Source organism: Lepisma saccharinum, chromosome 11, assembly GCF_977018435.1.
Source record: "Lepisma saccharinum chromosome 11, izLepSacc3.1, whole genome shotgun sequence".
Lineage (NCBI taxonomy): Eukaryota > Metazoa > Arthropoda > Insecta > Zygentoma > Lepismatidae > Lepisma > Lepisma saccharinum.
This window is the reverse complement of record NC_139239.1, coordinates 51,103,468-51,123,302: the sequence shown is the minus strand read 5'-3', so window position 1 is coordinate 51,123,302 and position 19,835 is coordinate 51,103,468.

Genomic DNA, 19,835 nt, shown 5'->3' with positions numbered 1-19,835 from the left:
TAGTATCAATGCTTTTCAGTGTGTGTTTCAGCATTAAGAATTTGACAACGTATGCAGGGTATCTAGGTCTTGCCAGTGTATTTTAGTGTGCTTCCCAGTGCGTACCGGGTGTTCTGCAAATCCCGTCAAGATTTGTCAAGATATTCCACAACTGGGTGATCCTGCAAGTGTGGCCCGGACTTCCTAACTTGTATCAGCATTGTATATTGATTGATTAATTGATATATTGACTCGAACCCGGGACTCCTGGCGTCTTAGCGCGGTACGCTGACCACTCCGCCACAGAAGCCGCCATATGTATGTATGAATGTTGTACGTATGTGTGTGTACACACACACACGCACACACACAGACAGACAGATACTCATATAATATGCTTTTTTGCCGTACCAGCACCTTTTTTATAGCATGGATGCACGATCGTTAATGAACATGCCATCATATTTTTAGTACCTGTTATGATAAATTTTGCGTATTGTTTATCACAATAACAAACTTGAAGAGTACCGGAGCTTTTCTTTCCTCTCAGATAAAAGAACTGCATATATAATATGTGTGTATCTGTGGTGTGTGATATATACATAATAATATGAAGAGTATCTCAGAGAGACGGGGCATTTTCAAACGGAGCTACAGAGAAAAGAAAAATAGTTGCAAAGATTTAATCATAGGAATGAATAGTGCAGAGGATGCCATTACATACAGCTGAAGAGGTGGGTAGGTTTAAGTTTTGAACATCATTTCCAGTAGATGACCATTTCTGCGTAAACATCATGCAGTCATGGAGGGACATCCTACATAGCTCGACGTAATATGTCTACAGGGATCTAGCCGATTTTCTCATGGATCCTTTCGACTCGGCCTGCTACAACTGAAGAGACACTCAGCTTCCTGTGATTATATGATACCCCTGTAGATGCTTAAAAATTAAATTCGGTTCGATCCTTCATCGTGAGGACAACTGGGGAGCAGTAATAGTTGATCCGGGTCTTCTTAGCCAGAAAACAGGCGATGTGCTGACCACACGTCACCTAACAAAAAGTCGCTTGGCAGTTCTTGCTCCTTCAAGGCCTGTTGCACCACAAAATTCACTTCTGTTCTAATTGTGTTTTTAGTTAAAGTAAAGGACACTGCAAAATATTTATTTGTGTTTAGGTGAACAGTGCTTTAATTACTAATCGCGAATGTTATAAATCAAATCTTGATGATTTGTTTACACACAAGCGTCAAATAGTTCGCATGGACGACACCATATAGCGTACGAAATTTAGAGCATCTTCGCTCTAGCGAATAACGCTCTAGGCAAAAAGAACAGCGTACGTTCGAAGCCCAGTAGTACATGTATAACCGTAATTTGTCTAATTTGTCTGTCTCTCTCAAATATGTATTGTGAAGTGAAAGAGACATTGATGTTGAAACTTAAGTGAACATAGTCGTCATCTATATGTTAAAACGAGGACGTCGTAGAGAGGCACCTCATTGGCCCGCCACCTGCATCGTACCCCTCCCACAGCAATACATGAAACCATACCCTAACTTTTCTCTGCACTTCAATCCCTGAAGATGAGAGTGACGTTAGCTCTCGAAAGCTCGGAAGCCTATCCAGAGATTACCTGGCTGATATCCTGAGAGAACTTCTTGATAAATCGCCTCCAGGAAAGCTTCAAGAATTACTTCGAGGTTAAGTCTATCTTACCAATACACGGCGATATATGAAAATGAAATAGATGATTGTGGGCTGAAACTACCAAGACGGATATCCAATCCAATATATATATACAGGGTGTCATTTTAATGGCGCCCACGGACCACAGATTCGTGTAGAGGACATCAAAACAAACAACTTTTCTCAGTAACATTTTTCACGTTGGTGCGTCAATTCGACGCTACAGCCGTTCAAAAAAGACCGTTTTGCCGCCTGGATGCTGGCAACCCAACACAACATTTGATCGTATCGGTGACGTCATTTCCTGCGGTGAAACAACGCACGGTAGGGTTGCAAGTAACACACAAATTTTGTGAAAAATGATAAACTACCAACCACATTATTAGCTGTAAAACGAAGCGAGAAACGCGTCCAGTAAACCGAACACCAAAGTCTACCAGCCAGAAGATCAGCAGTCATCTCAGGGGAAGGGGGAAGTGAACCAACGATATGAGAAATGGTAAAAATGTATTCAAAATGAAGAGTCAATATCGGATTTTGTCTCAGCCTACATGTCAAATATCAACAACAATAACTTTTATTGTACTTACAACTTACATGTGGCTGTTTACGCCCAGCTACATGTCAATTATATTTGCAAATCTCGTTACAAGGTTGATATCTACAGGTTTGTGTCCAGATGCCTTGTGGTACTTTGTTCTGATAACGAAAGTATCTGAGGTTCACGTTTTTACATTACGACTAAAACACGTACAACCACAGTAACAATCTAATGATGAATCAGTAGCGAATATACTGCCCTGTTCAGAGTTGCAAACTATTACATGTGTATCCGATGCGTAGATAAACACAGTCATCTGAGAGTTTGTTTTACTACTACTTATATCCCTGTATTGTCAACCATTTTTGCCACTTGCCTCATAATGCCTTGAATATACATTATATTATGTGTTGCTTACCTTTGGAATTTTGAGTTCTTTCATTTCTATTTTGTCATCTGTTCAGTGGGTCACAGACAACTAGTATCAGAAGGACGAAGTTGATAGATTAAATTGTAGATGCCAACTTTGTAACTAGATTTCCAAATATTTGACATGTAAGCTGAGACAGAATTCGATATGACCACTTCCACTTGAATTCTATTTTCTTTCTACCATTTTTCGTATCGTTTGTTTACTTCCTGTTAGTTTACAGAACGTGTTTTCTCGTTTTGTTTTACGGTACATAATGTGGCTGATTGTAGCTATGTCATTTTTCACAGAATATGTGTGTTCCTGGCAACCCTGTAACGCATCGCTTCACGACGGGATATGACGTCACAAATGCAATCAAATGTTGTGTGTGGTTGCCAGCATTCAGGCGGCAAAACGGGCTTTTTTGAACGACTGTAGCGCCAAAACGACGCTCCAACGAGAAAAATGTTACTGAGAAAAGTTGTTTGTTTTGATGTCCTCTATACGTTTCCGTGGTCCGTGGGCGCCATTAAAATGACACCCTGTATATATATATATATATATATAGCCCCAATCCCACCACTCACTGAAATAAATGTTCTCCATGAAGGAAGCCCCGTAGGCGAAAAACGTCCGATTACGACCCCCCATGAAATTGTCCAAAAAGGCAGAGAAAATTTAAAAAATCCCTCACCTTTCTTAAGGGTGAAAATGCACTTTTTTCATGTCGTTAGCAACCGTTTCCATGGCTTTTCTTTTTGCTCACATTGCTTCCTTTAATTCATATTTTGTCTAGCTACATTATATTTCTCACAGATAACACAGAGATGAATGAACTCCTGGTTTTGAAAAGGTGCCTCAAACAAGGGTGACATCTACATAAGAAGAAGATTCAGTCCAGATACAATTACGTATATGTACTACATTGTTATACTCAATGCGAGAATATCTACATCGTGCTCGTTTCAACTAAATGTTTATGGGTATAATGACAAGCAATTCTTTAGAGCTTGCCGTGCTGCTTGTTGGCCATGGAAACGGACGTTGCTAGGGAACTTAATGAAAGTTTATTTTAACCTCGAAAACTAGTGTAAGTGAATTATGCTAGACTTTTCGAATTTCAAAATATGAGCGTCAGAATTTATTACTAAGGAGAGGTAGGAATTCGATTACGTTTAAAAATGCGAAAATGACAAGAGACGTAAAATATTGCTATTCCGATTGAATTGAATTCGTTTATACAGAACATCCAACTAACTAAGCTTGAAACGGTTATTACTTACTTAGTTTATTATTAAGGAAATATACAATATTTGTAACATATTAGAGCCCAAACACACATAACATTACGTTGAAAACTTTTCAAATAAGCGAACCACGTCGGCGAGAGCACGAGACGCTCATTTAGCCTTTTTCAAAGGGTGAAAATGCCCGTTTCATACTCCCTAGAAACGTCTGTTTCCGTCCAGGAGCTAGAAATCCGCTAATTTTCCCTCATGGCTTTTACAACTTCTACATACATACAATAATTAAATTTGAAATTCACATACCTTCTTTAAATATTTTTCTAATTGCAAACTAAATTTGAAAATAGTTAATCTTGATATCTAAAATAACAACAAATCTTCTGCATATGTTTCGATTTTTATGAATCGCACTGGTTAATGTAAGCGCAGATGTTGCAATGCTAGATTAAAAATTACACTGTCATATTCGAACGAGCCAACACATGGTGCCCAAGAAAATAATAACAATTAAAATGACTTGAACTTTGAATCTTTCGGTGCTTAGTTGAGAGTTTTAGTGCCTTCGTACATTTTTATTATCCTCGAGATAATCACCATCACCCCTATGATTAAATTCCTAGTTAGAAAATATGCATCAGACAAGAGTGACATACATCTACATAAGAAGATTTTGTCCAGATATAACATAAACAGTCATGTATAACTTACTTAATTAGTACTCAAAATTCGATACATCATGAATATTTTAATGAAATGTTTATACATGTAATACTGTTGTGTTAGCCATGCCTGTAATTGAACTTGGAAACAGACGTTCAAAATGGTACCTTAATGTCATATTTGTCAAGTAGTGACGTCACGTATAATATGACTCGTATCAACTGTCCATACCTTACGGAAGATAAATTTTGTGAGGGGAATTGACTACCAGAAGAAAACTAAGAGTGTGGCTCATTTCCAATCCAATATATATAAAGCCCCAATCCCACCACTCACTGACTCACTGACATAAATGTTCTCCATGAAGGAAGCTCCGGAGGCGAAAAATGTCCGATTACGACCCCCATGAAATCGTCCCAAAAGACCGAGAAAATTAAAAAATCGCTCAGTTGGCCCTTCCTTAAGGGTGAAAATGTCCTTTTCTCAGGTCCTTAGCAACCGTTGCCACGGACATTTTTTTTGCAGCACACATTGTTCCCAGGGGGGGCCACTCCGCGACTTGCACGTTATTGGCTAGAGCTTGTGACGTCACCAAGCGGACACGAGCGGTTGAAAGCTATGCGTAGAATGTAGCAGATGGCCCATGAAACGCTGTGTTTTCATGCATCTTTTGATATTATACACCAAAGCTGTTAATTTGATTTGACAGCAAGAGATCAAATACGCGATAGAAGAATACATTTATTCCAAAACAATGCATAGTTTATTTTTTGCGTGATATCTTGTCCCTGCAGGCTGTAGTCCACTGCCGGCTTTTCTTTCCAGCTAACCTATTGCATTTATTTTAAATGTCTCATTCTAAGGAAAGTTCTTGTCCGGGCATATTCTGATATGTCTTTTTACTGAATGTCCTGGAATTTCCCTTTAATATTTTTACGCTACTTTTAACATTCTCCAGTTGATCGCCACGATGAGGATAAATTTGTTTTTGTTATTTATCGTCTTCTTCCACTTTTGGCTAATCGCGACGAACAGGATGAGTGATGATTAGTTTAAATTGATGAAGGGACACTCGTAGCAGGCACGTATCCAAGGGGGAGCTTAGGGGGCTCGAGCCACCCCGAAAGTTTGCGGTTTACAATAGTTAAAATGAGGTTTTTGGTTTCTTGTGGTGTGAAATAAAATAACGTGACGATAATTTAAGGAGAGAAATAATTATCGAGTCAAGCACGTATGCAAGGTGGGAATCAGGGGGCTCCAGCACCCCATTCAGGAAATTACGCTACATAAAATTAGGTTCATGGTTTCTTAAATAATGTGATGATAATTTCAGATAAATAATTTTCTAGCCAAGACACAGAATGTTCTATAACCCTGTTATTGTTAATAGCGCGCACCCAAGGTGGGATCAGGGGGCTGGAGCCCCCCTTAATTTTTTCAGTTTACACTACATAAAATTAGTTTTTTTTTTATTTGATTTATTTCATTTTACTTCGCGTTTTGTTTCTCTTAGCTAATTTACGAAGATGGGAATGAGTGATGAAATTATGAAAATGATAAATTGACATTCACACACAAGCATGGCCGAGCGGGATTCGAACCCGGGACCCTTGGGGTCGCAGCGCGATGTACTAACCACTCAGCCACAGGGTCCGGGAAAATTAGGTTTTTGTTTTCTTGAATAGTGTGCCGATAATATATAAGGAGAGAAATACTTACCAAGGCAACACGGAGAATGTTCTATAACCCTGTTGTTGATAATATTGCATTAAAACTTTTCTTGCGCTTTCGGTGTTGTCGCAACACTATGCAAAGACTTGTCAGCATTTGGAAGCTGCAAACGTAGCGCCACACGTAGGACGATTTATTGTAATTTTTTAATCTCTGGAAAGCGCGAGAGGGAACGTTCTTGAATAAGAGAAGGAGTCGAACTACTGGCAACATTAACGAATCGTTTTATCTGTGGAACGTTCTAGAATATAATGAGGTTAAAATACGCGGCTTCAATTTCCAGGTTGATCTGTACAACAGAATCGCTTAATGAGTATTCAAAGATAAGTGTGATAGTTCATACAGTCGATTAGTGATCAGTCAGTGTCTATTGGTGGCTTTATAAGATCTAGTGATTCGAAAATGAAAAGGACTAAATACCATAAAGTAACGAAGTCTACTACTAGTTCCAGTTCGGGTCCAAAGCAGAAGGCATTAACGACAGCGGAATTTCCGCAGCCTCAGTGTAGTGCTAGTTCGGGTCGAGGGGCGAAGAGATCGAAGGTCTCTCTCTAAAGTGAATATTTAAGCAGTAACGGGTATTGGAGCGGTTAATTAAAAAAGAAATAAGCTGCACAGATCAACTGAAAATCAAAGTTTTGAGTGATGAGTTAGTTGTGCCCGGACCAAATTTTCCCAGAATTTTAGAAGAGGAGGGTTATGCATACTATTTTCGGTGGTCAGTCCTCATTTTGCCATCTTTTCCTCTCTTTGACGTTCATGTTTTTAAGGAATACTTTGTCAAATTGGGTTATGACCTCACCAACCCTCCCCTGGGCACGTCACTGGAGATAAATGAATAAGCATTTAATCATATTGGGAGAAGAAACACTAGATGTGTTGGGATCGGAAGGGTTTTCATTGTGAATTAATTGTTTCGAACTGTATTCGAGAAGACTTACTTTGTTTCGTGCCAATATATGACAAGACTGCGGAAGTTGTGACAGAAATTGTGAACACTTGCGAGTGCTTAGGCCTCAATATGAATAATTTGGTGGGTTTCGGCTTTTATAAGAACTGTAAACATGGGAGGACAAGACACAGTAGTGGTGTTGAGGCTCGAATCAGAGAGAAATATTCGAGAAATTTCTGCGTCCAGTTCGCAGCCAACAGTTTGAGTCTCGCGTTGTCGAGTGGATTGTCCATACCGTGCGTGTGTAACAGCTTCGTAAAAACACTCGAAGACGCCATAGATGTTTTGATGTCTGATGATAAGAAATGGACAAACACACATACTGAGATGGTTCCGGCACACGATGTTAATGCATGGAAACAGAGGAGTTGAGTGGTAAAAAATGTTCCGATTTCACGTTCTGAATAATTTGGCAGCCTTGAACAGTGGCGACGATTTTGGGGATAGTTGCTCCCCATTCTTTTGCCTTCACACTATGACCTCTTTATGCTAACCCTTGTATACCAAGGGAAGAGAAAGTAAACTTTTCTTGCACCCTCACTCCCCTTTTGAACCCAATTGCCACCACTGGCCTTAAACATACAGTTGTGAGGTTCTATCTATACACCTTAAAAATATGGTGTTCAGCCCCCCACGAAGGGAATTCCTGGATACGTGCCTGACTCGCAGAGAACACCTATGCCTATGCTGGGACTTGAACCGGGCCGGCGAATGAATTAGATGATGGTTATTGTATAAATGGTGTCTTTTCGGGAAACATTCAAATAGCAATATTTCTTTCAGGTAATATATCCTAGGAACTTCATTCTTGCGGGCTTACTAGGTTCTGGCATGTTGGCCAACAATCTGTGTAGTACTCTGTACTGTTTGTGATCCACATGGATTTGTGATCATCCATTTCATCTACTCACCATTCATTTTCATCTTTGCGATTAGCCAAGGGGTAAATTATACTTGAAATAAAACAAAAGCAATACAAATACAAAACAAAAATAATGGAACGATTATGCTGTTACGTTTTCCTGTATTTTAGGCACGTCGCATTTATCAGCCAACAGTCGGAGATTGCTTTTCGGTCGAATGATACTTCTAATAATCGGAGGTAAATGCAAGCTGAGAATTATAATTTGATCTCTTATCCACCTGAGTTGAGGATCTAATTTTTTGGATTTTATTTGTAACAATATTTACTACTGCGAGGAATTAAAAAAAAACTTACGGCTAATTTCGCCACTGGCTTCCTATTCTATAATAGTTACATTTGTTGTAAGGACATAATACATTAATTTACTTTGTATAAATATTACATTATCCATCGCTTTTCCTAATTAAATCTCATACCATATCCAACACACACATAAAATGTGTTTTACTAATAATACAGGTAGGTTTGGTTTGAGTTGGTTTCTTAAGTCTACTTTATGCACAGTAAGGCTAATTGGGACTGGACCCACAGTTTAAAGTGGGATCCGAACCACTTTGTGCCTCCACCGGGTATCGAACCCGGGACCCCTTGATTTCAAGGCGATGACGCTACCACTGCGCCATCGGGGAGGACGTGTTCCTTGCATTTTTCTTCCAGACGGCCAAGGGTACTTGCAAGGGGCACAAAGGGGCACTTGCACCCTTCGATTTAAAATTTTATACAAATAAAAATACCTAGTCTTACCATAAATACTGTCCCAAAGTTGTAAGTAAATAGACACAAAATGGTGAGAGATATTGTAATATCAGAATAACATGAGGTGCATGGATGCATTATGAACCAAAATCACAAATAATTATTCGAAATGGCCACCTTTAGCACTGACACACTTCTGAAGTATTCATGGCCACTCATCAATGGAATTACGCAACACATCAAGTGGAAACTCCGCAGCTGCCTTCTGAACAGACCGCTTTAAACTGTCAATATTGGGATGTCTCTTCTTGCAAGCCATCTCCTGAAGCTTGGACCACAATTTGTAGTCCAAAGGGTTTAAGTCTGGACTGGAAGAGGGCCAATCTGACGTGGAAATGAAGTCAGGAACATTTGCCTCCAACCACTGCTGGGTGGTGCGTGCTTTGTGTGCTGGGGCTGAGTCCTGCTGGAAGCTCCAATTCTCTCCATGGAAGATGGTGTCGGTAAGATTCTTGCATAGTTTCTCAAGCACTGTCTGCTGGTACTTTGGCTGATGTTTTTACCCATTTTCACAGAAATGGAGCGTGCCCTCATAGCAAATGTTCCAGATTTCATTTCTACTTCAGATTGGCCCTCTTCCAGTCCAGACTTAAACTCTTTGGACTACAAATTGTGGTCCAAGCTTCAGGAGATGGCTTGCAAGAAGAGACATCCCAATATTGACAGTTTAAAGCGGTCTGTTCAGAAGGCAGCTGCGGAGTTTCCACTTGATGTGTTGCGTAATTCCATTGATGAGTGGCCATGAATACTTCAGAAGTGTGTCAGTGCTAAAGGTGGCCATTTCGAATAATTATTTGTGATTTTGGTTCATAATGCATCCATGCACCTCATGTTATTCTGATATTACAATATCTCTCACCATTTTGTGTCTATTTACTTACAACTTTGGGACAGTATTTATGGTAATACTAGGTACATTTCGTAAAATTATCTTGCTCGCTTCGCTCACAATTTCTCCTATTCTTATAGTCCAAGTTCAGAGCCATAGCTATATGGGGCGGCGGGAGTTGGCCCTGGGAGCCCCCGTAAAATTATTTGCGCCCTATTAAAACAATTTCTTTCTATGAAACTTAATATCAAATATTAATGATGACACTGTAATCCAAGAAGTCATTGGTCAATCAAGGGATTCCTATTTTTGTCAGGTGTCGAAACATGTATTTCAACTATAATATAATACAATTCACACAATATTTTGCAAAATGGTTAACGTAACCAGTAGGCAAACATTGTATGTAGTGATACAAGAGTCTCCCCTTTGAAGGAAATAGAGTCCGTGGTGGACTAAGGGACCCATGTTTTAATGTTTTAGCAAGGTCAAAAAAAGTATTACAATTTTTTCCACAATTCATCAAAGTGCAGATCCTAACCATTATTATGTAATTAATCCGATTTTGCTTGTACAACACAACACAATGGTGTTGTTGGATTCTCGATAGATTCCTTTGTGCGTAAAAAATCTTGCGTACTGGAAACTAGAGGGAATCATTATGAAGCATGATTTATAAAGGGCTCCCTTAATCAGTTCTGCAGAGAGGCCCAAAGCTGTTGTTAGTCATCAATTAACATTATCGACCTGTAAATATCAAGTAGGGTGAAGGCACATAATGGTTCGGATCCCAGTTTAAACTGTAGGTCCAGTCCAAATTTATTTATTTATTTATTTATTAAGTGTGCATAAAGTGGACCTTAAACACCAAATCAATCAATTACAATATCAAGTAGGTACAGTCTCTATTAGCCTATTTATGTTAAACTTTATATTCTTTGGCAACCTGGAAAGGTCATTATCGAAATATTGCTATTTGATGTTGCTCGAAGTTTTTTTTTTTTTTTTTTTTGTTCGTTGCAGTTTCAAGATACCATCCCTTTTCTGTTACTTATAGCTTTTGGGGGAGGGGGGCAAGTGCCTCTGTGTACTCTACCATAACATGTGCCAATGCGACACAATATATTAAAATATTGCCCCCTCTAGGATTGACTTCGCCCCCCCCCCTACAAAAAATTCCTGGCTACGGGCCTGATAGAATAGCTTCTTTGGTCATTATTTACATGGCAGCTCTTCTCATTGATTGACGAGAAGATTGAAAGGATGTGCAGGGGAGAAACGCCTGTCCTGTTAGTCGTACATTATATTTTCAGCACAATTTCTCAACAAACGCACATAAAGTAAAGTAATAGTGTAATTGTTAATTAGTGTTCGCTACCTACGAGATGTTCAAAGTATTATTGTCGCGGACGATGTTTCAACTTCAAAGCTAATAAATCTTATCTTGCACTCAATATTCAATGAAGCAATACTTAGAAACTGAGTTCCGATTGTGTAAAGGTTTTTGAAAGTTGCATACGTGATGATACGGAAGGCGAGTGTGGAAGAAAAGGCCAGAGGCGCAACCACGAATTTTTGTCTGGAGGGAGAAAGTACCAGGATAAACGTACCAATAATAATAATAGTAATAATAATAACATTAATAATGTCATTATTATTACTAGTGGTAGTAGTGGTAGTATCAAAGACGTTATTATCCTCATAAATTACGCAAAAGGTAGGTAGATGTCTGTGCTAAAGCATTTAATTGGAACAAACGATTTGAAATATTTTTTCAACACCAGAAATTTTACATTAGCTAATAATTGAAAACAAGCACACAAACTGTATTTTTGAATGTCAGAAAATGAATGATAAATGCGTGCCGAAGATATTTTTTTGGTACATATAACATGTATAACTTTCATATGTTTTACACATAAGCAACATGGAGCGACATAAAATAAGAAAATACATATGCAAGATGCTAACACTAAATTATGTACGTATTCAAAGTTTTTTGATTACACATATACAAGACATATTATTTAAATACATCACATTAAAAAAAAAACAATTATATTGCGAGCGAAGCGAGAAAGTAAATTTTTTGATCCAATTTTTGCAATTTAAAACAATATTGATTTAATAAGGAACAAATAATAGCACATGGCGCCAAGGCATTCTCTCTTTCACATTTTTTAAAAATTAGATTATTTGGCGCCCATGACCGACTCCCGACGCCCCCTAGCTACGTCTCTGAACTTGACGAGACTGAGAAAAGCTGGCACTGCAAGCAAAGCGAGCAAGAAAATTTTAGGAAATGTATTTTTATTTGTATAAAATTTGAAATAGAAGGGGGCAATTTCTCCTCTGTGCCCCCTGCAGGTGCCTTTGGCCATCAATGTTTGCCCCCCCTAGAATTGACTTCCGTCGAAGGTTGGGGGACAATGCCCCTGCCCTCCCCTGTGGTTGCACCACTGAGTAAGTCCGAAATTTGGAGGAACAAATTGAATCAATCCTGCTGCAGCAACTTTTTGGGAAGCGATGATCACTTTATTCCAGGCGATTTTCTTCTATTATTATTGCACGTGGCAGGAGCACAAACATGTTGATTTGTTCTCATTCTACCGGCATTCAAGAAAAAGTGTGTATAAGTAAATAATCGACCCATTTATCTCAAGCTTCCGTATACGATAACGAAGTAAATTCCATTCTGTCCGCTTAATGACGTCATAGCGCGCACAGCATCATGGGAATAAATCTCGGAACCTCGGGAATGGCATACCTTATAAAGGTACCTTGCATTGTTCCCTTCAGATCTTAATTGTCGAGATACATTATATTTCTCACAGATCAATAGCACACAGATGAATGAACTCCTGGCTTTGAAAAGGTGCCTGAAACAAGGGTGACATCTACCTAATAAGGAGTTTCAGCCCAGATACAATTACGTTATACTCAATGCGAAAATATTATCTACATCGTGCTTGTTTTAACTAAATGTTTAGAGGTATAATAACAAACAATTACTTACTTAGAGTTTGCCGTGCTTGTTTTTGTCCATGGAAACTGACGTTGCTAGGGAACTTAAAGAACGTTTATTTTCACCCCGAGAACTACTGTAAGGGAATTATGCTAGACTTTTCGAATTTCAAAATACGAGCGTCAGAATTTATTACAGAGGCAAGGTAGGAATTTGAGGAGAATGGCAGAAAACAATTATTATCCAATTATGTTTAAAAATGTGAAAATGACAAAAGACGTAAATATTTCATTTCCAATTTAATGTCGCTATTGAATTCGTTTATGCAACACATCCAACTAATTATCTTGAAACTGTTATTAGTTACTCAGTTCCTTATTAGGAAAATAGGCAATAATATTTTGAATATTTGTACCTTATTAGAGCCCATACAGACATAACGTTACTTTCTAAACTTTTCAAATTAGCGAACTTATGCACTTGTTTGGCTTCATCCAATAAAACATGCAGACATTTTACCCCATCTATAACATGATTACGCCCACAACGTGGCCGAAGGTCACCCATGCGAGCGTACAAGACGTGGCCAAAGGCCACGTCGAAAGTACGCGAGTATATATATATATATATATATAGCCCCAATCCCACCACTCACTGACATAAATGTTCTCCATGAAGAAAGCCCTGGAGGCGAAAAATGCCCGATTACGACCCTCCATGAAATCGTCCCAAAAGGCAGAGAAAATTAAAAAATCGCTCAATCGGCCCTTCCTTAAGGGTGAAAATGCCCATTTTTCACGTCGTTAGCAACCGTTGCCACGGGCATTTCTTTTGCACACATTGTTTCCTTCAATTCTTAATTGTCGAGATACATTATATTTCTCACAGATCACACACAGATGAGTGAACTCCCGGTTTTCAAAAGGGGCCTCAAACAAGGGTGACATCTACGTAAGAAGTAGATTCAGTCCAGCCAGATACAATTACGTATATATTGGTATAATCAATGCGAAAATATCTACATCATGCTTGTTTCAACTTAATGTTTTAGAGGTATAATAACAAACAATTCTTTAGAGCTTGCCGTGCTTGTTGTTGACCATGGAAACGGACGTTGGTAATGAACTTAAAGAAAGTTTATTCTCATACCGAAAACTACTGTAAGGGAATTATGCTAGACTTTTCGAATTTCAAAATATGAGCATCAGAATTTATTACAGAGGAGAGGTAGGCATTCGAGGGGAATGACGGAAAACAATAATTTTTCAATTATGTTTAAAAATGCGAAAATGACAAGAGACGTAAAATATTGCTTATCCGATTTAGTGTCGCTATTGAATTCTTTTATACAAAACATCCTACTAACTATCTTGAAATGGATATTACTTACTTAGTTTATTATTAAGAAAATAGACAATATTTGTAACATATTAGAGCCCAAACACACATAACATTACGTTGAAAACTTTTCAAATAAGCGAACCACGTCGGCGAGAGCAAAGTTTCCTTGGACGAGAGCACGAGACGCTCGCTTAGCCTTTTTCAAAGGGTTCAAGTGCCCGTTTCATACTCCCTAGCAATGTCTGTTTCCGTCCAGTGGCTACAAATCCGCCATTTTTCCCTCATGACTTTTACAACTTCTACATACAATAATTAAATTTTAAATTGACATTTTTTCTTTAAATATATTTTTCTAATTGCAAACGAAATTTGAAAATAGTTAATCTTGATATCTAAAATAACAACAAATCTCCAGCATATGTTTCGATTTTTATGAATCACACTGGTTAATGTAAGCGCAGATGTTGCAATGCTAGATTAAAAATGTACACGGTCATATTCAACCGAGGCGATACATGGTGCCCAAGAAAATAATAACAATTAAAATAACTTGCACTTTGTATCTTTCGGTGCTTAGTTGAGAGTTTTTAGTGTCTTCGAAAACTTTTTTTATTATCCTCGAGATAATCACCATCACCCCTATGATTAAATTCCTAGTTAGAAAACATGTATCAGACAAGTGTGACATCTATATATGATGATTTAGTCCAGAGATAACATAAACAGTCATGCATAACTTACTTAATTAGTACTCAAAATTCGATACATCATGGTTATTTTAATGAAATGTTTTAGACAGGTAATACTGTCATGCTAGCCATGCCTGTAATTGAACTTGGAAACAGACGTTGAAAATTATACCTTAATGTCATATTTTTCAAGTAGTTACGTCACGTAAAATATGACTCGTATCAACTGTCCATACCTTACGGAAAATAAATTTTGTTAGGGGAGTTGACTACCAGAAGAAAACTAAGAGTATGGCTCATGTTGTTTAGAAATTATTCGGTGCACAATAAGAGATTCTAACAATATACGGTAGAAAATTATGGGCTGAATCTGTCAGGTGAAGGTAACATATTTCCTTCATGTTCTTCTTGAAAAAACAAATGAACATTGATGGATAGTAAGTTAGATATAACTAGATTTACCTTCACCGTAAGTTAGGTTTCAAGTTTGGGAGAATAGTCTGTGGTGAAATATTAGCTAGTTGCGTAATATATAGTTACAGACAAATTCAAGCTTAAATTGTGGATTTAATCATCGTTCTTATTGTAAAAGTGTTCTGTGTTATTACAAGACAGTACATTTATTGAAACGTAAGTTAATATTAAATAATCTTGTGATTTAGAAGATAAATCAGTGTTAAATCTAGATAGCATGGAAGGCTCTGGGCCATCCAGATAAAGTTTCCTGCTTGTAAGAAATTCAACAAATTTCATTCAAGTGAGGGAAAATGTCTAGCGAGGAAATTATTAATCAAAGCAGAGAGGACGTCCAAATGGAGATTAATGAAGTAGTGGAAGTAAAAAAGGACACGTCTTCAAATAAAGACGGAGAAAATATGGATGTTGAATTGGTTGCTAAGCAACCAAAAAGTCAGAACACAAAACGAAATCGAGCAAAAGTTAGTGGAAAGGAGGAATCTATAAATGCTCCAAAAATTTTCAAAGCAAACGTATTAGAGCGTACAATGCAATCAAAGGAATTTGTGAATAAAAATGACTTATTCTATCCTGGGCACGATGGCCCATATATTGTGCTTGTTGAAGGAGCGGAACACAACGTTGGTAGCTTTAGTGCTATTATGTTAGGTAGTCACTTAAGAGAAGCTAGAATTAAGGTGAATTATGTTAAGGCATCGGGTCCTAATCGTGCAAAGGTTTACTTTTTAACATCCAATGATGCAAATGACTTTTACTTGAACAAAGAGTTTCAGAAGAAGTATAAGGTAAATGTCAAGATCCCGAAGAGTCTTTTACACAGAATGGGACTAATATATGGGTTACCGTTACATATAAATTTAGAAGAAGTACAAGATGAAGCAGAGGCTGAGAGAAATATTCCAATAATCAAAATGGAAAGAATGAAGAAGAAGATTTATCAAGAAAATGGGGAATTTGTGTTCAAACCGACCAAATTGATCAGCGTAACGTTTCAATCACAAAGGTTGCCCTCGCATGTAAAGCTACTCAGTAACATATTTCAGGTACAACCTAAAATAAAATCTGTGATGCAGTGCAGGAATTGTTTCCGTTTCTCTCACACAAAGGATGTTTGTAAGTCCAAAGCGATATGTCCAAGGTGCGGTGATTATGAACATGATGATATATGTGCTGCAGTATCTAAATGCATAAATTGCTCAGGAAATCATCTTGCAACTGAGAGGTCGTGCAGTAAGTGGGAAGAGGAAAGAGAAATTCAGAAGGTGATAGCATATGAGGGCTGTTCATATCAAGAAGCAAAGAGAAAAGTTAGTTCTAGTAGTTCATTTATGACCGAAAGAGACGATTATTCTTATGCAAACATATTACAAGATTTCCCAGAGTTAAAAACAACTAAAGCAGAGTCTTCCTTTGTACAAGCTCCAAGTTCAGCAATTACAACAGGTAACAGATATGAGGTGCTGGCCACTCTAAGAGATGAGGAATCAGGGACATCAAGAAACTTATATTCGAGGAAATCTTCTCAACCTCATCTTTACAACATGAACAATAGTTATGCTGATCGAAGACTTGGGAAGATATTTAAAAGTAAAGAAGTTATGAAAAATAAAGGTATGCAAAATCTAAAGTCGTGTGACAATCCTCAAACCCAAAACGAACAAGAAAGACCAGATTATGTATTACTAAATTCCCAAAGCAGTCCAACGTCAGTGACAACAACGGAAAAACGAAAATTAAGAACTAGCATCCCACAATATGACTCTCAAAAGCAAATAATGATTAGTTTGTTACAAGTTATGGCAAAACTAACGTCGAACATAACTGTGGATGATAATCTTCAGAGAATTAAAAATATTCTAGTCGATTGTGCAAATGTTACTTCACAGTTATTGAAACTTATTGAAGAGCTTGAATCATATGAAGATGCTCAACATTAAATATAATAATCAGTAAGTTATCACATGCAAAATATGTTTTTGTTTGTGCAATGGAATTTATGCTCGTTTCCTTCAAGAAAACTTGAACTCATGAAACTGATAGAAGAGCATCATCCTCTCATTATATGTGTGTGTGAAGTATGGGGGGATGGAAGAGTTTCAATTGAAATAAAAAAAATTATCACGCAGTAATTAATCAAAAAGGCGGAAAAGGAGTGGGTATATTTGTACATGAAAGTCTGGCATTCCAACCCATATCATTTAATCCCAATTTAGTGATTCTTCGAGAATATCGGGTGGAAGTAGTGGGAATACAAGTGAAAATTTTGAATAAAATATTTACTGTTATCTCGATCTATATACCATCTTCCTATACATCGCAAAAAATTGCAGTGAAACATTTAAGGTCTATTATTAGTTCATTCAAGACTCCATTAATCATAACTGGAGATTTCAATTGCCACCACCCATTGTGGGGTCGACAGGCAGCAGATAAGTTGGGTCGAACTCTTGTTGAATGGATGGAGGCGGAACAGTTAACTATAATAAATGATGGTTCACCTACTCATATGCCTAGAAATGGAAGTAATCCGTCATCTATAGACTTAACATTAATTTCAGAAAAGTATTGTGCAGATTTTACATGGGAAGCTGATGTGGACTTGAGAACAAGCGATCATTATCCATGTTATTTTTACCTGGCTTATTGCCATGCAACAAATGAAAGAATATTAACTATTCGTAAATGGAAAGTATTCAAAGCTCATTGGTCTAATTATACTAAACTTTTAAATATTTATTTCTCAGAGGATGATGGATTAAAACCTGATAATATTACATACGAGGAGTTTGTAAAAATCATTTCGGCTGCGATGGACTGGAGCTGTCCCAGGGTGATAAAAAGTAGTCAGCAACACTTCCCAAAGATATACTGGTGGACAGAAGAGTGTGCTGAAGCAAAACTACATAGAGTCGAATTAGCAAGAATATACACACGTCAACCAAATCCGGAGAACTGGATAGCATTCAGACGCTCTGTGGCCAAATCAAAGAGATTATGCATAAAAGCAAAAAGAAAATCATGGAAATTATTTTGTGAAAATTTACACCCAAGCATGAAATTAGGATATGTGTGGAATAAGTTTAGGTCGCTCAAAAATCCTCGTACAGCAAATGTGGTCCCTTTGAAATCAAATTGGAAGACTGAATTTATTTAGAAACTCATACCTACAGTGCCAGAAGGAGTAATTGAAACACCAAATGAATTATGTAGTTTCACATCAAAACTACGTTCGGCTAAAGGTTTTGCAACTCCAATTTCAAAAGAGGAAATCTATGAAATCATCGGCAACAGTAAAGAGTCTGCTCCAGGGATGGATGGAATTACTTATTCTATGATTAATCACCTTCCTGATGTAGCGTTAACGGCGATGTGCACAATTTTTAATAAATTCTTAAATAATGGAAAAGTACCAGAAGATTGGCCCAAACAGTTGATTATTCCAATTTTTAAAACAGGCAAGGACCCTCAAGTAGGTAAATCATATAGACCTATAGCTTTGACGTCAGTTATAGGAAAGATATTTGAGAAACTGATCCAAAAAAGAATAGAATGGTTCTTAGAAAGCCAAAATATATTTCAGTTCGAACAAATAGGATTTCGAAAGGGATTAGGATGTCAAGACGGATTAATCACTCTTTCCTCGTATATTTTCGATTCACTGAAAAGAAACAGAATTGTATTAGCTGCATTCTTAGATGTAAGCGCAGCTTATGATAATGTAGATATTAATATCCTAATCCAAACAATACAACAGCTAAAAATACCTCACAACTATGTTTTGATATTATGGAAATTACTCAGTAAAAGATCTGTATATTTCCACTTTTTCAGTGAAAGTAGAGGACCGTATTCAGCCTGCAAAGGGTTACCTCAAGGAAGTCCTTTAAGTCCTTTGTTATTCAACATTTTATATGATCGGGATGAAAAGGAAATTAATTCCAACAGTCAATTATCTTCAATATGCAGATGATATCTGTATCTATATGTCCACGACACAAATTCATACGGATTTTCCTGTTTTAGAGGAACAAATATTGGAAGTGCAAAAGTGGCTTGAATGTAAAAAACTCTCCATTTCAATGGAAAAATCTAATATTACAATTTTTAGTAAAAAGGGAACACCTCCAATAGTTCACTCAATGTCCCGAAAAACAAGAATTCCCATTACATCCAGAGTAAAATATTTAGGTGTCATCTTGGATGAAAAACTAACTTGGAAGGACCAAATTAAAGCAATACAAGTCAAATCAGAAAAAGTGTTTAATTTGTTCAAAGCAATAGCAAATACTCAGTGGGGATGTCATCCTCGAGTTATGCTTTTATTTTACAAGAATTATTTTCGGACTATGATAGATTATTCTCTATTGGCAATGTGTAACTTGACAGAAGGAATATTGAATGCCATTGATGTCATACAGAGGAAATTCTTGAGAAGAAGATGTTTAGGCGTTATGAACAGCACTCCAAATGTAGTAGTATACATGGAAGCGGGTGAATGTTCCATTTCATGTAGACAGAAGATGTTAGCAGCAAATATGCTCTTCAAAGTGAAATCATATCGTGAGCATCCTTTCAACAATGTACTAACAAATATGATACACTTACATGAAACAGGAAAAATAACAAACAGAAAATCTGCTATGT